Here is a 16,397-nt window from a genome sequence, read left to right as displayed (position 1 = left end):
CCCAGGACCCCGCTCTGCACACGTATTCCTGCTGATGTTGAGTTCTTACCGCACACACGACTTTCAAAGAGGCAGGAGGAAACTTTTGAAGGCCAGGCATAGGTTTATGCCATTGATTGTGGTTTGATTGTATAAACCTATTGAGGCACAAGCAATCAATATGTATATAGCCTTTGTATAAAGAGAAAGGAATTGGGAGGGAGGGAAGGAGGGAGGGAGACAGAGAAGGAAGGGTAACAATCTACTATGGTGCTATTTGGTAATCTGCCTTGATAGTCACACCATTCTCTGGAAATATAATTTATTTTCATTAAAAAAAAAAAACCACTGCGTTGTTCAAAGTCATGGTCACTTAGAGTTAGAGCCCAAACTCGAATCTAGGTCTTTGGTCCAGTGTTTGCACTGCATAATTACATGATGTGAGCGTCAAGGAGAGGGGAAAATCAATTGAAAAAGGGGTCTCACGAAAATAAAAGGGAGAGTGATAGAGTAGAGGAGGGGGTCAAGAGTGAGGAGGAGGGGGAGCACGGGAGCACCGGGAACGAAGTTTGGCAAATTAGCGTATGTCCATCAGAATGTCCCAGAAGGAATCCTGAACACTTATCGTTATAGTCCAATAACTGAATAGTAATGACAGAAGGGCAGTCAGTCGAGTAGGGCCATGGAGGGGCAGGAGGAGAGGGAGGGGTAGGACTGGGGCATGGGACTGAGCAAATTATGTTAGGTGTGTGCACAAACCTGGCATAACGAGTCCCACAACTGTGCAATTGTTGTGCTCCAGGAAAGGTGTGTTGACAGTAGAGTTTACGGCAGGCTGTTCACAAGCTCTGCTGTGCCCTTGGCTTTGTCCTCATGGGTGTCAGTGGACTTACGTGAACCAGGGCCACACATTGTCAAGAGAATTAGACACACTGAACAATTTCAAGTTATCCTCAGAGCAACATGTTGGACTATAGTTTTGTTCCAAAAGTCTTGGGTGGGAATATTCTGTGCAAAGTAGATTATGTCCTGAAAGGCAAAGAGCAGACTCAAGAATCACTCTGCTGAGGAGATAACTCTATCTGAAGAAGGGAGGCGGGAAAGAAGGAGCCAGGACTGCAGAGCTCGGGGCTCCGGCCACCTGGTGCAGTCCCTTTGCAGTTCACACCTTTGCAGTTCACACCTTTGCAGTTCACACCTTTGCAGTTCACACCTTTGCAGTTCACACCGCTGCCCTACGGGAGGCAGCGGATAAGGATGGGCTGAGCCACCGTCACTGGATAAATGACCTGCCGAGGAGGAGATTAAATGTCTGCTAGCAGACAGTTCCTTGGCTGGCTCTGATTGATCCAAGAGACACAAAACCTGTCTCTCAACAGTTTGTCGGCAGGGAACTGTCGGCAGCAGCCAGAGTCCAGAGCCGCTGAGTGGCCAGGGGTGCTTCTGGGCCTGCTGCTGCGTCATGGCAATGAGCAGGTTGTGGGCTTCAGCTCAGAGGGTGCTGCCGTAGCTGCAGTAACCAACGGCCGTTCCTTGGTGCACCAAGAACTGGAAATGGGGCCAAAGGGCAGGCCTTGGCTCCGTTTCAGATGGAGACCCGAGTGGTCTCTCCACAGGCGTGAAACACTGGCAGATTCGTTTTCTCCCTCTTTGGCCATCTGTCCTTGGAGACCACAAAAACAGTTTTGTAGACTCAGCCTTGAGCATGCATCAGAGGATGCTCCTCCTTAGAAAAGAACTCCTCAGCTCCTCTTTGCCGTGTGCTGTCTGTCTCAGCAGTATGTTGTTGAGCAGTGCAGACTTACCAGGGAGAACAACAACAGTGAGACCCACAACGTTGTCATGTCCGTGTCAGCTCTGGCCCCTCCATCAAGATAGCCAGCCTTCCCACAAAACAGTTCCGAAGGTGTCAGTAAGACGTGACTTGAGGTCAAACGCTTCTCTTCATGAGTGCTAACTGTTAGGGTAACTAAATGCGTTCTGGGGTGCATTCGGGTGCTGGACGATCCCGTTCGGCCATGAGACCTCGTGGTTACCATGTTCATCCAGCACCTGCCAGATGTCAACCTGAGAGCACCCTGGACAGGGCATGAATCTGAGTCCTGGGCAATTCCATTTCTCTCCTGGGTTTTGATTTCTCCTCTTTAAATGCAGAGTTTCACTTTTAATGAATCCTGTTTCCACCCAGTGCAGGCAAGAGAGCTCACTACCCTGCTCCGTAACTCCTGGTAATTTCATGGTTAATTTTCTTTCTACCTGAGGCCTCAGTGGGAGTCCATCATCCTTCACTGGGACAGAAGAAGGAGGGTGAGGGTTCCCACTGTGACGTTGGGCAAGTGATCTTCCCGTGCCTTGGTTTCCTGTCTGTGAAATGTGTTCATTAGTCTGTCCCATATTGAGTGTGGAAAGGATTAAAGAGTACTGACATAGAAATTATCTCTTGAAAATATTTTGCAAAAATGGCCTATAAGTAGTACATGATTTCAATGAAAAATAAGCAATGAGTTTACCCTATCTCTGATCAGCTTCCATTTTGCTCTTCTTGGACATTATATTGAAGTGTTTAACAAAAAGGAGAACTTGAAGATCTGGCTTTGGCCTTGACCTTGTTCCTGACTCTTAAGCCTGCAGGGAGCCGGCCTGGGAACCCCAGAGCATCACCGTCACTGAGCTGTTACAAGGATCCCACCAGCCTGGGTCCTGTCTTCCAGGCACTCCCACGACCCCTGCTGATCTGGCAGAGCATTCCTGGGTCCTTGTCACGCTCCGTCAAGGCCAGTGCTGCTGGGAACACCTGCAACTCGGGTTGGCATGTGGCACAGTCTCTCTGCTCCTCTGAAGAACCAAATTCAGCTGAACTTCCACTTTGTCTTTGTGTGAGTGGTCGGAGCTCACCGTCCCCATCAGGCCCATTCGCATAAGCCAGCCTCGTGTACACAGGGTCAGCATGTGTGGAAATGAGGGGCTCCCTGATTCCTTATCTGAAGTCAGTAGGCAGCTAAGGGTTGGCCTTCTGGAGGTCATCTCCTCCCCTCTCTGAAGTGCCCAGGCGGGGCCTGGCTGGCGAGCATCTGACACCCTCCCAACCCACTGGGTCGCCATGTGGACATCCCTGGGCATTTTAACCATTGCACACGTCTTTGGCTCCTTTAAAATATGATCCATCTCTTCTTTGTGAATAGAAGGTAACCAGTGGGGGAGAGAGCAAAGGCGAGATGGCTCTGTGGGTAAATGAGGAAAGGGTGAGTGGTGTGTGAGTTCTCGCTGGTGAAGAACAAATGGTGTCCCTCACTGCCAAGCCAACCATGTGTCATTGCTCCAGGAGCAGCCCTGAACTGCATGCTCCTGCGGCCCTTGACCCTTGTCCCCAAGGGTTCCATTGCACAGAAAACACCCCCATGGTAGGACCATCAGTCAGCATCCGTTGGCCAGCAGAACCTTTCTATGAAGATACTAATCACAGAGCCAGCACCTGTGCTGTTAAGTCCCACGACTTCCCCACGACTCGAGGAGGAGAAGCACGCCAGCATCCAGGAGCCCTCTCCCATGAGGAACTGGCCAGGACAAAGAGGAGTGGCCTGCCATCTAGGGTGTCTCCGGGCACCTGAGCTGGGGATGCACATGGAGGATGCTGTGTGTGCTGGTCAGATGCTTCTCAGGCACAGGTGTCCATTGCTCAGGAATGGCCCGTCAGTCATCATCTGCAGGTCAGGACCTGCTGCCGGACAGAGGAGACTTGTGACTAATGCCTGCACGGTGGCCTGGATAGTGCCCAGGGCGAGCCATGGTGAAACAAGGGAAGGACTGATTGTTCTTGAACGACCTTGGCCATCACCCCCATCCCACAGTGCTTATCTTGAGCTCTGAGCTCCCCCCACATTGAGCCCGGTCTGGGTATGTTACCACTATCAAGGAAAGATTGCTCTCTGAGCCCCTGATACATAGTATATTTGGGCCTTATGTCCTGTAAAACATGGTTTTCCCCCTGAAGATTCAAATAAAACTGACTGTTTGGCCAAAAGAGCCCCAAATATTGAATAGAGAGCACGGAAGTTGATTTTGACCAGATTTCAACAAGCTTCAAGTGCTTAGGAAAGCCTTGTCTAAACAGCCAAGAGCCATAGTGGAGCCCCAAGAGGACCTGAGAGGCCTCTTAGGAAAGTGTTTACCAACTGAGAAGAGCAAGAGCCGCCTCAGTCTTCTTCCTGCGTGTCTCGGGCTCAGGTTCTCTGAGACAGCAGCAGGCCAGGCCCAGTTTCTGTCTGGATGCACCAGCAGCTGCCGTGAGTTTTATTCTGCAAGTTCCAGTGCATTGCAGTCAGTGTGGGCATCGAGGAGTAGCAGTGTGATAAGGAGGACACTCCCTCCATGGCACACACCTGTCTCGTCACAGGAGAGCATCAGCAGACCCGCAGTGGGGATTTTCTACCACCACCTGGTCAGTGCTCATCCAGACCATGAGGTGCTGGGAAACAGGGCCAGCTGGGAATGGCACAGACGGGTGGCGCCCGAGGCCAGAAGTGCACCCAGCTTAGACCCTGCCACAGGAGGACATAAATGGAAAATGGAGGACACCCAAATAAAGCCCTGAACCAAGGGTGTCCCTGTGCCAATGTCAACTCTTGGTGTTGAAAAGTGCTTTAGGGTGACATTAGGTGACAGCAGTGGGGACCCTGGACAGTGAACATAGGGGTCTCTCTCTTTCTCCTACCTGCAGCTTCTCAGTAAATCCAGATGGTCTCAAAGCTGGCAGGTTTAGGAAAACAACTTACACCCAACCTGTACCCCACTCTCCTGGAGAGGACAGGAATCAGCCGGTCCCCCTGGGGTCCCCCATCTCCTGACAGTGTTGTGTCCACACCAGTGTTTACTGCTGTGTTCCTGTCTACACCACAGGGTGTTGAACCAACAGGTGTGTCGTCCTGCGTGGGAGGCACAGGGGAGCAGGGGCTCCCGGCTGGGGCTGAGTTTTTGTATGTGCGCATGAGACTCGTGTCTTTCAGGGTCTGGGTTTGCCTGTAAGAAGGCATCCCAGAACAGAACCTGGTCCCAGGGCTCCTGGGCTCCTGGGCTCCATCCACATCTCAGCCTAGGAGTGCAAATGCCTCTTCTCTCCACCCTGAGAAATGGCCAGCCTCACATTCCCCATGGACTCAGGCTTTCACAAGGAGGGAAGAGTCACCTTCCCACCCTTTCTTCTGGGGCCCTGCACATTTCCCCCCGCAGGCTGCTCACTTGGAATGGTGGAGGATAAACTGCAGCGAAAGGGAACCCAGACGAACACATCCGTGATCAAGCCACTTGTGTCACCACAAACTGCTGTGTTAGAGTAGCCTGGGGCTCACCCTAGGAGGTGTGCAAGTTGGCGTCCTCCACCCCCTGCCCTCACCTCTCACGTCCCAGCAAGAGACGCAGATTCTGAGACCATCCACTTTTGTCCTGGGGTAGTTACTGTCCGAATGAGTCTGGACGTCTAGCACCCTGCTCTGAGCAGAGCTCTAACCCTCCCTTCTGTTCCTACCTTGCCCCTTTCCAAGGAAGGAGATTTAATGAGGTCACTCAGGGAGTCCAGACGCCTCACACCAGGCAGGGAGCAAGCCTAGACAGGACAGGAAACAACAGGACGCTGCAGAGCAGACCAAGGAGGTCCAGTGTAGAACACAGAGGAGCAGGGCATTGTGAGGGGACAGATGGCAAGAGGGCAGGCTGCTGGGCTTTGTAGGGTCAGTAACCGGCGCCTGCACTGGATTCGTCAGTGATGTGTGCAGAAATAGATTTTATTTCCTCAAATCTGAGAGTCCTTTCAGCTTCACAAAATTAATTGAAGAATGAATATTCACAGGTTTTAGCTGTAAAAATGGACCTGTTTATGTTAGAGTTTTGCTGAGGAAGGACTGGGCTCCAGTACTACAGTTGAGTGCTTTGGAGGGGGCCGTGGTCACTTCTCATGGGCACGCACCCCAAAATGAGGCTTTGGGAAGTATTCTGGCTTCCCCCATCAAGACCCTGACTTCTGTGGGGCCTTGGGCAGCAGAATAAGTGGAAACCACACACAGTAGTTCTGAAGGTTTAGAAGTCATGGGAATCATTCACATGCAAACTGTCAGATAGAACTAACTCTATCCTCCTACCCTGGACAGGCATCTTTATTATGCAAAATTAGAAATATATGTAAAGCTATTTTATAGGACCATGGCTGCCAAATATGAAAGGCACCTGGATTTAATTATTATTAAGCCCTAATGTGTGGGTTCCACTCTTAGGGTAGTGATATTTGGATGACAGTATTTATATAATTATAAATTTATTGCAAAAGGTTTTTTTCTGGCATTCATTCTGGCAAAATTATTAATTCCACTGCTAGAATTATACTTTTTACTTCTTTTTTATTCTGTTTACAATAATAATCTAAATAATTTTTTAAATGGCATGCAATAATATTTAGTGTACCTACATTTAATGTATTTCATCAGAAATGCAAATTAAATGGTAAAATTTGAACTTATAATCATTAAGTATTTCCCAAGAAGTTATTTTTCTTAATTATTCAGAGGTATTTGTTAAAATTAAAGGTCAGGTCAAAAATACCAATTGTAATTATAAATTATAACTCAAAATCAGTCTGTTTCTTTTAGCTAAATTATCTCGTCTGCATTTATAGAATAATACTACTTGAGTGCCAGGCTTCCGAGGCCACCTCTTTGCCAATATTAAGTATCAGTGACATAATTCATGCATCGTATCTTACACATTGGGGAGTAATGAGTATGTTTTAATATTGAAAACATTCCTCCGCCCCACCTACACTTGCTGGGAATACCATGGCCAATTCACAGGTATCTCCAGAACCACAGGTTGGAAAACCGAGAGTAACCAGGAAACACGCCTTCAACAGAGTGGAGAGTGGTTTTCTTTGGAAAGGCTCTGGTTCGTCTTCCATTCTGAGACAGGAGTCACACCAGCTGGACTCTCTTGGCTCTTCCTGTGCCCTTGGGCCTCTCAGAACCTCCCTGCATCCCACACTAGCACCTGGGTCCTGGGCAGCGCCACAAGCCACACTCTGTGGCTTCCAGAAGGACTCACCTGTGGACCCAGTATGGGAGATGGGAAGGGACATCGTGGATGGTCACATTTAAGGGTCACGCTCCGAAGCTGTGGTGGGGTGGGTCCCTACCAACAGAAGGCCCACGTGCTCCTTAAATTTACTTTTTCAGTATTTTTGATATGTTAGAGTATTTTCAAGAGAGAGTCCCAGGATTGGGGCCCTTCCCCAAGTACAGGTACTTGACGGAGTTTGTTGGCCAATCGTGATCACTCGAACCCTGCATCATGTATCATCAGTTTTTAAAACACGAATCTGACTGTCGCAACAGGAGGGATGATATCAGAGGCACAGCATCTGCATACACAAAATTAACCTGGGGACTGCAGTACATCTTGTGAAGAATGGAAGGATAAACTTCTCTTCCTCCTTGCCCACCATCCCAGATGTGTGCAAGAATCAAAGACAGCGAGGTAGTTTGATAGTGACAAGTCACATAGCCCAAGGTCATTTGTATATATCCGTTACTCTGCTGGGCATTTGACAGACTCCTAATTCAGGGCACTGTAACATCGGGAGGTTGGGTTTCACCAGGATTATTCCACGTCCTGGGAGACAGGCTCTGGAATGAAGGCACCGGCTCTCAAACAGCCCGATTGCCCACATCAACAGTTCTCCAAAGGCAGGGATTCTCTCCATCCCCATGAATCCTGCTGGCCAGGTAGCCACCTTCCTTAACCACCACATGCTATCTGAAGTTACAGGCAGATATTGTGACTCGTGGTATCTGAATGGGGACATCACTGGGTCTAGCTTCAGGCAGAGCGTCAGGATTGTGTTATCTGAATGAGGACATTGCTGGATGGAGCCTCAGGCAGAGCGTCATGACTCCTGGTGTCTGAATGGGGACATTGCTGAGTGGACCTTCATACAGAGTGTTATGACTGGGGTGTCAGAATGGAGACATCACTGGGTTTAGCCTCAGGCAATCCCTAAGAAGAGAAATGGCTTTCAGTAACCAGAGGCAAAGAATGTTATGCAGTGAAAATCTTTGTATAACCTAGGCCCCCAAGTTCATAAAACCATGTCTTTTGTTACTTATTACTTTCAACAAACTCAAGTCTGTCCGTTGTGCCTGCTCTGAAGAGACACACTATGCAAATTCACTTCTTTTGAAGGCTGCCCTCAAAAGACTCAGTTTCTAGAGTTCCAAAGACCTGTCTAGACCAGAATTCCCCCAGTCTGCAGACTCATGACCTGCCTATCAGGGAAACACAAGGAACATGAGCCCTACATGTGCCCTACACACCTTCAGCAAAGGAAAGAGTCTTGGCCAACATGGAGAACCCAAAACTGACACCTTGAAGCATTGAGAATTAGTGGCTGCCTGTTCCTCTTGCGTGAGATCCATTGAGACATGAGGAAGTACATGCATCACTGTTTCCTTAGAGACAGCCAGGAAGGGAAAGTCAGCCCTAGAGTTTGTCATGAGGACAAAGGCTTGCTTAGGAGTGTTCTAGCCCAGGTTTAAGAGTGAGGACTCTAAGCCCAGCTCCCATGATCAGCTCCCACTTGTGCTGCTGGATGCTGGATGACTAGTGTTGTGACCCGTTCAAGGTATTTAAATGCTTCCTGTCCCCAAAATGGGGGTAACAACACAATAGTAGCCTCTTTGTAGGGTGATGAGGATTAAATGATCCATGCCTGCTGAAATCCTAGAACAGTGTTTGGACTTCACCACTTTCTTGCTCACTATTGTTCACCATCGCTGTTCCTAGGAGCCATCCTAACTGTCCTGGCTCTTGCAGCACAGTCACAGGAGGTCCTGGCCCCAGAACCCCCTCCTCTTGCAGAATTTTCTCCACTGCACAGATTTCTTATGACTGAGCTGGCTCCCCATCCTTGGAAGCCTGAGCAGGTCCTGGGTAAAAGGCTCACTCTGTTCTTTGGGCCTCCAGCTGATGTAAAGACCCTGTTGTCTGGCAGAGTCCTCCACTTTCTTGTAATCCACTTCTAAAGGTGTAAACACATGGGTGGGAAAGAAGGTAGGAAGGAACTCCTAAAATATTAGTGCAATTGGAGTTCATTCCCAGCCAGTACTGTCCAAGGACAGGGAGGGTTAGCAGGTGCTCGGCGGGGCTCCTGAGGGACGGCTCCTCCTCAGGACCTCATCCAGGCCTTGGCCAAAGTTCTCAGCTTAGAGGTGTGCCTGAGCATCTCTACAGCGGTGGTTCAGCTGTTTGCTTCAACTTGATTCCTCTCACTGTGGAGGATAGCACAACAGTGACCCCTGATGCAGGCATTAACTCTCAACTTCTTCATCGCAACAGCCACAAGCAGATCATGGAGCCCATGACGTAGACTACAATCCTTAAGTCATCGAATCAGGCAGAAAGAAAATGATACTAACTGGAAATGTGGAGCTGCACCAAGAAGTGAGGAGTACCCAAAGGAGAGAGGGCTGGGGTGTTCTGATGTAGCACATGAGGTAATCAGAATACATCAGCAACACCAGCAACTCCACCAGAAAATGAAGAAAATGATCCAAAATGCAGATTGAATGATATAGTCAAGAGTCAATCCAAAAGAAGTAAAATATGGTAAAATAGGAAAAAAGAATGGGTCAGACTAAAAGAAAATAAATAGCAAGATGATATATTAAAACCCATACTGATCATCACATTAAGTATAAATGATCTAAATAGTCTAGTTAAAATCCAGAGATTGTCGAAGGGGATAAAATTTGTAACTCAACTGTATGCTACTTTCAAAACACTAACTTAAAAGCAGTAGGAAAAAGCACTGGCCGAGATTTGGGGTTGAATCTGAACTCTGGTTACTGCTCAGTGGTGAACTTGGAAAGGCTGCTTAGCTTGTCGAGACCTAATTTCCTACCATCTGTTTAAAATGGGGATAAGATGCCTATCTGATAAGGTTGTGACAAAATGTAAGTGAGTTAATGTAGAATGTATGACTTAGTTCCTAGCATATGTTAATTGTCTAATAAGTAACAATGAGGAATTGTTGGTTCCTAGGTTTGTTATAGAAGCTCTAGATGGGACCCTCTGGAATAGCTTTCCCTCGTCATGGCACCCAGGAAGTTTCCAATTTGGTCTTGGCCATTGGATTCCAGCCCCCTGTGCAGAGGACATTTGTATTTTGGTAACTGAGAAAGAAGCTCCAGTCTGCAGTATGGGTTGCTGAGAAAAGATTAGTGGGCCTGAACTTGAAGGGGAGCTGGGACTGTCTGTCTTCCCTGAGCTGCCTGGAGGCTGGCTCTGCTCAGCCCCCGAGGAGGCATGTGCCCTGCTTGACGGGAGTTAGCTGGTAAGCGATGGAGAAAAGAGAGAAGACACCTGGACGCTGCAGGGCGCTCTCTGTGGGTGGGCAGATGGGAAAGAAGCGTCCGCTCTCCCATTTCTGTTGTGACATTATGCAAAGACAATGCAGCACAGATGTGTGGGATAAATAATTCAGGAGAAAACAAGAAAGATGCAAGCTGAGTGTCCTGAAGAGCAGCCAAGAGCTCGGTGGGAGCAGCTCTTGTGCCCCCTCTTCCTAGAAGAGTCTGTGTTGGCGCTTACGTGCAGATGTGACTCCTTTGCAGGAGAGAGAAAACACCATGATTCTACAAAGCTGAACGCTGGGCTGGAACCGCCGCCTCCACACGTGTTTCCAGAAGCGCTTTTCCTCTGTGCAGCCACCTGCTCTCTCTGCTGGCTTCTCTCCACAGTCTCCTCCAACAAGTCCTGAACTTTTGGATGACAGTGAGGTGCCCTGGTTTTACTGAATTGTAGCACCCGCATTCTGTAAAAGTGGGGCATCGAGCACCCAGCCCGCGGCACTGCACTGAGTATGTGGCCGATTTCTGTCCTTTGTTTGATACCCCAAGAAGATTCTCTTGTTCCCATTTTGGAACCAGAGGTAGCTGAGTTCAGAGAGGTCACATCTCGTGCTCCAGGACAGGTGAACACTCAGTGGTACAGTAGGAGTCACAGACTGGGCCATCTCACCTGAGCTTGCTCTCTGCCTCTGGGTCCCCTCCACCAGATCTTCACTGTGGTCAGGAAAACGGTCTAATGTGGGGTGATCTCCCAGGTGTGGCTGGGGTTTAACTGCGAATGAGCATGCTGCGGAACAGTTTCACCTAGCTCCTTCCGTCCCCAGTGGATCCCCGTGGCCAGTGCTTCTCCTCTGTGCCCCTGGCCCATCCAAGCAAACAGGTACAGCAGTGCCCATTCCAGGGATCTGGGGGTAAATGCACCTGTCCACATACAAGGTGCAGAACCCCACCTGGGCACACCAGGTGCCCAGAGTCATGACTGGGGATGCGGTAGAGCCAGGTAGGCTTTCCTGGGTCGTTTCTGACCTTCCTGGCACCTGGCTGTGTGGTTAGTCTGCAGAAGGCTAAGTTCAAACATCATGTGTGCAGATTAGAAGAGAAACTCTGTTCTGAACCGTATCAGCAGCTGTGGTCTCCAGGGTGTTTTGGTACAGCATACAGTGGACTCTGTGAACAGTTTTGAAGTGATGTGTCACAAGCCACAGGATGGCACGTGGAATCTTGCATCAGAAAGGTCTGAAGCCGATGAAGTCCCCAAGCTTCCTGGAAAAACCAGGTTGCTGGGACAAAGGTCCTGAGGCAGCATTCAGGACTTGCCCCCTGGAGCTGTGGGGAGGTGTGTGGGAGTGAGGTGGGCACTGGGTCTGGAGAGGGTGATGAGTAGCGTGGCCCTGGCTTGCCAGTGCCCACAGGCTGGTTGATTAGCAGTGTTGAGCTGTGTTGTGAGGGGTGCGCAGGGGAACCTGGGGTCACCACCGCACATGGAGTCTATGGCAGGATCAAATCCAGATGCTGCTTTCTATCATTTAAATTGCAAGAGGAGTGGAAAAGGCCATGAGACACATTGGATTTTACAGCCAAACCCCTTGATTAACTACAAAATAATGCCACCTAATATTTCCAAACAGTAGGAGACATCTCTCCTGCTTGCACCCCGACACCCACCATGGGAACCTCCTTCTGATTGACCATCAACAGTACACAAACAGACGGATCTTATTGGACAAAGGCCCTAGTGATGGGCATTGTACGTGGCCACTCCTGTCACAGTGAGTTTCCATACCTCCTGACACAGTCACCAGATGAAGCCAGGTGGAGGTGGAGAAGGTGTAGGAAGAGAGCACCGACTCACTGAGGACCGTTCAGTCTGGGCATGGTTGGCCCTTATTAGACAGAGTCCACCTGGTCTGCTCCCTCGCCCAGAGCCAGTGCGTGTATCCCAGCAAACTGGCCATCCTCCTTCCCCTGTGGCACTTGCTTATTTTAGAGTCTCCATTGTGCTGTTTCTTTTACCCACTCACCATCATGTTCTAAGCAGTGAAAACTCCATCATGCTTGGGTCTCCATGGTAACAGCATTGGCAGCTATCGCTTTCATATCAAGTGCGTACTCTGTGGATACTTACCAAGTAAGTCATTGTCCTTACCCACCCTTGCATACGTTTGCACACATCGCTGCAGGGTATGAGCTGAAGAGAAAAGATCCTATCAGAAGAAAAATGGCAGGTGGGGTAGTTCAGTGTCATTCCATGGAAAGCTGTGTGGACCCTCGTTACCTCATTTATATATGAAGCAAAAATATAATTTCCTAAAAACCCAGACATAAACAGTAGCTGACACTCAGTGCTAAGCCAGGCACATGACTTCTTTGACGTTATTCAGTTCCATTCGTAGGACAGCCCGTGGGACAGGGATGAAGAATCAAAATCGAGGGCGAGGCAGGACAAGAGAAAGCAGGCTCAGGTCCACCTCTCCGCACATCGGTCAGTGTGGCCTGTCCACCTGCCCTCCTCAGAGGCGATCCAGCTCATTCACCTGCACACGAGGCCAGGGAGGCCCCGTAGGCTGCTGCCAGCTCAGGTCCAGTGCCCAGTCAGGGAGCCAGGACTGGACATGGGTCTCCCAGTTTTTCTCTCCAGGGTTTTATTTCCCTGGATCTCCATGGTTCTTTTCCTTTTTCCTGAAGTTTACTGATCTCCTTGTAGCAGCAAAGGCTTCCAATATCTTTTTCCATTTTTTCTCTTAGCAAGAAAACCGGAAGCATGCCGGGGTCACAAGGCACAGCGCGGGCTTTGGCGAGTGTCTGCTTTGACAAAGGCTGAGGAGAAAGCAGTATCTGTGGATTTTGAAGCCACAGGAGATTCCAGGGGGTTGGGCTGGTGGAGAATCAGTTGCTGGCACTGCCCTGCAACTTCCCGGGGTCCTTGGGGTGTTCAGGGCGCGGCTGAGGCTGGGCTGCCCTGCAGCTGTGACTGCTGTGCTGGACCAGTTGCTGCTCAGCTCATCCTGGGGGCGGTGTCTGTTGCATCAGTCATGTAGCCGTCGCTGGTTGGTGATGTGAGCAGGACATTCCCATCACTTCCCCAAGCTTTTGGGTGGAGAAAGGAAAGAAAGAGGGAAACGTCTGTTGGTGATGCTATTTGATTTTTGCCACTTGTTCTCTCTGCCCCCTCATCAGGGGGTCACGGTATAGCTCAGGAGTGTTCCATCATCTGCCTGGTGCCTGCTGCCCCCATCCTTGATGGAATTCCCACAAGGACAGTGACCACACTCGGGTCCTACTGCAATCCTAGCACTCAATTAGTCGGTCAGTCAGGCAGTAAATGGCTTTAAAAAGACAGGCTGCCCAGTGCACCGGTGCGTTGAGACACCACGTGGCACCCCATAAACATGTGCATCGCTGAGGATTTTGTGTGTTAGTTAAAAATAAATCTTAAAAAGAAACAGGCTGTGAGGATGACCAAGAAGCAGCACTGGGAATATTACTGAAGCCCCAAGTACTGTCCTGCCATAATCAGCAGAGGTGGCCCTATTGCTGCCCTCAGGATGCTGCTCAGATGTCTGGGCCTCACAAGGAGCTGCACATACAGACAGATGGAGAGCACACGTGGAATTCCAGTGGTGAATTACCTCCTCGTCAGTGGGGAAGAGATGGTGATCCAGGTGAGTGGCAGAGCCACAGACTGGGGAGAAACTAATCCAAAAGCCTGTCATCTGCAGCTAGTGGAGAACTGGGTTCACTTGTCCACAGCACGGCCCACGGCGGCCGTCGCCTGGGGTCCTAGCCAGGGCCTGCATGGTCGTCGTGTGTAGCAGGCATGCGTCTGGGGGGCCTTGGTGACTCACAGCTGCTGAGGAGCAGAAAGAAGAGTAGCCTCAATCCGACCTCAGCCTGTGCGGGGAAAACCCAGCACTGGGGAAAGGAGGCGTGCTCAAAATCTCACACAGACATGTCACTCAACTAAATTCCCATCCGTGCAAGGACTAGACAGGCCAGAGAGCTCCGGGATTTGGCAGGACAGTGCATCACAGACAGAGCACAGAGCTCGCTCACTCTCATGTGGGTGGAAACAACAGCGAGGGGACCCTCTCAGCCTTAGTACGTCTTAGTGCAAGGCTGGGAGGAAGTGCTGAATCTCGAGGGTGGTGAAAGTGGACATAGAAGGACTACGTCGACCTCCAGCTTCAGGCTCTCAGTCACCTATGATAACAAGCTGTTTGATGATTTTTGTGACCTTTTAATTCGGGATACGATGTTGTATGTGAAAACTGAGAAACTGATGGCTTAAGACAGCATTCACCCCCCCCCCATTTGCCTCTATTTGGGTATGAAAATGCAAATTATAGTTTTGACCTTTTATTTTAGTTAAAGAGATTTTCAAAGCCCCATGTGTGTTGGCAGAAAGATGCTGGACTTGATTGAACCCCGGGAGGTGTTGGAGTGTGATGTGGGTGTGACATTAAGGTTTCTCACCCTGTGTGTCAGTTGAGGGGAATCAGAGGTTCCCCGAGGGCCCAGGGAGATGGTCTGTCTTCAAATCTTCATGGACTGTGTGCTCTGGTCTCCAGGGATTTAAATGCCTTATTATCTGCAGGCCGGCAACCCTTGCAACCCAGCAGCAGTCCTGAAAGAGTTCAAATGACGTTTCCTACAGAATTCTCATTCTTAGAGTTAATATTTTGGATCCTTTCAAGAAGAATTTAATAGTGAACTCCTTCCACTTTTTTCTTGTATGTTGCCATAACGACCAGAAGTGGACTGTGCTCTTACGTCACTCAGCAGAATTGCTGGAGGCACCTTACCCAGGAGTGAATTCCTCAGGACCTCACCCTGCAGAGGAAAATGCCTTGGCTGCCCATGAATCGTCTGCTCCTCCTTAGCTGGATGTGTTATTTAAGGGTTTGTTTTGGTGTCCTGCAGCGATACTTGTGATGGTGGCAGGCACCTCCTGGAAAGCAGGAGGAGATGGCTAGCAGGGGCCCACAGGAGCAGCAGTGGGTGGAGACCCGTGGGTGACTGGCACGATTGGCAGGCTGTGCTCATGCTCCGAGCTGAGGGCCCTGCCCAGGCACCAGTTCCCCCTCCTCAGCTCCTCCATGCTTTGAGCTGCGTTGCAGCTGCGCTGTCAGCGGACAGAGGAGAGAGACCACCCTGGGGGATGGGAGCCGTCCCTCCCTGAGAACCCAGTGTGCTGGGCTTGCAGCCAGGTGCTCCCCCAGGGGTCACCATCCTGCAACACACGCTATTACTGTTATGAATCCTATTTTAAAGTCAGATTGAGGTGCAGGTTGGGTGGTCCTTCACACACAGCCATGTCATAGAAAAGCGCTAACATCAAATCTGAATCAGAGTCTGTCGGGCCCTGAAGCCACATTTGAAACTAGTTTTTATGCTATCCACACAGAACTTCCCTCTGGCTTTTAATAACCTAGTAAAGATGGTTTCGAGTGCATGCAGAAAGGCCTTATGCATAGCCTCGGCATGGGCTAGGAGGAGCAGTCTCAGGATGGCACTGTCCAAAGCTCCTCTGACAGCTGCCGTCTGTCCTAGTTCCTAACACTGGTCACCACGGGCGGGGGCTGAGAGGCCCCGCAGTCTTTAGAGAGCTCTGTTGGCTCTGGCTCTGTGCTCCCAGGCTGCAGACAGTGTTGAACTTGGCTGGCCAGAGTCACCTGCAGTGACCACACTGCCCTCTGGTGGGGATGCAGGTGCTGTCCTTGGTCCTGAAACAGCTCCTGTGTTGTGGGGGTTCTCACCTGGGAGGCTGCCCTGTGCCAGCGCCCAGTTGTGCCTGTGCCTTTTCTATATCCTTCTTTTCCCAGCAAAGCTGATGTTGTGTGTCTGATTGCTCCTTGTGCTTTTTCTTCATCCCTCCGTTACCAGCAGAGCTGACTCTGTGCACTGCTCCTCATGCTCCTGTGTCTTCCCTCATCCCTCCTTTACCAGCAGAGCTGACTCTGTGCACTGCTCCTCATGCTCCTGTGTCTTCCCTCATCCCTCCTTTACCAGCAGAGCTGACTGTGTGCACTGCTC

At 50.0% G+C, this 16,397-nt stretch overlaps 1 long non-coding RNA gene across 1 annotated transcript in view; it reads left to right on the top strand.

Moving 5' to 3' along the window:
* The window catches only part of LOC125611716, a 100,713-nt gene that overhangs the window by 38,295 nt on the left and 46,021 nt on the right, over nucleotides 1-16,397 (top strand). The gene's annotated exons all lie outside the window — the stretch shown is intronic.

The sequence above is a fragment of the Marmota marmota genome, unplaced genomic scaffold (assembly GCF_001458135.2).
Source record: "Marmota marmota marmota unplaced genomic scaffold, marMar, whole genome shotgun sequence".
Lineage (NCBI taxonomy): Eukaryota > Metazoa > Chordata > Mammalia > Rodentia > Sciuridae > Marmota > Marmota marmota.
The sequence above is the reverse complement of the archived record's forward strand: the minus strand, read 5'-3'. Positions and strand labels throughout refer to the sequence as shown.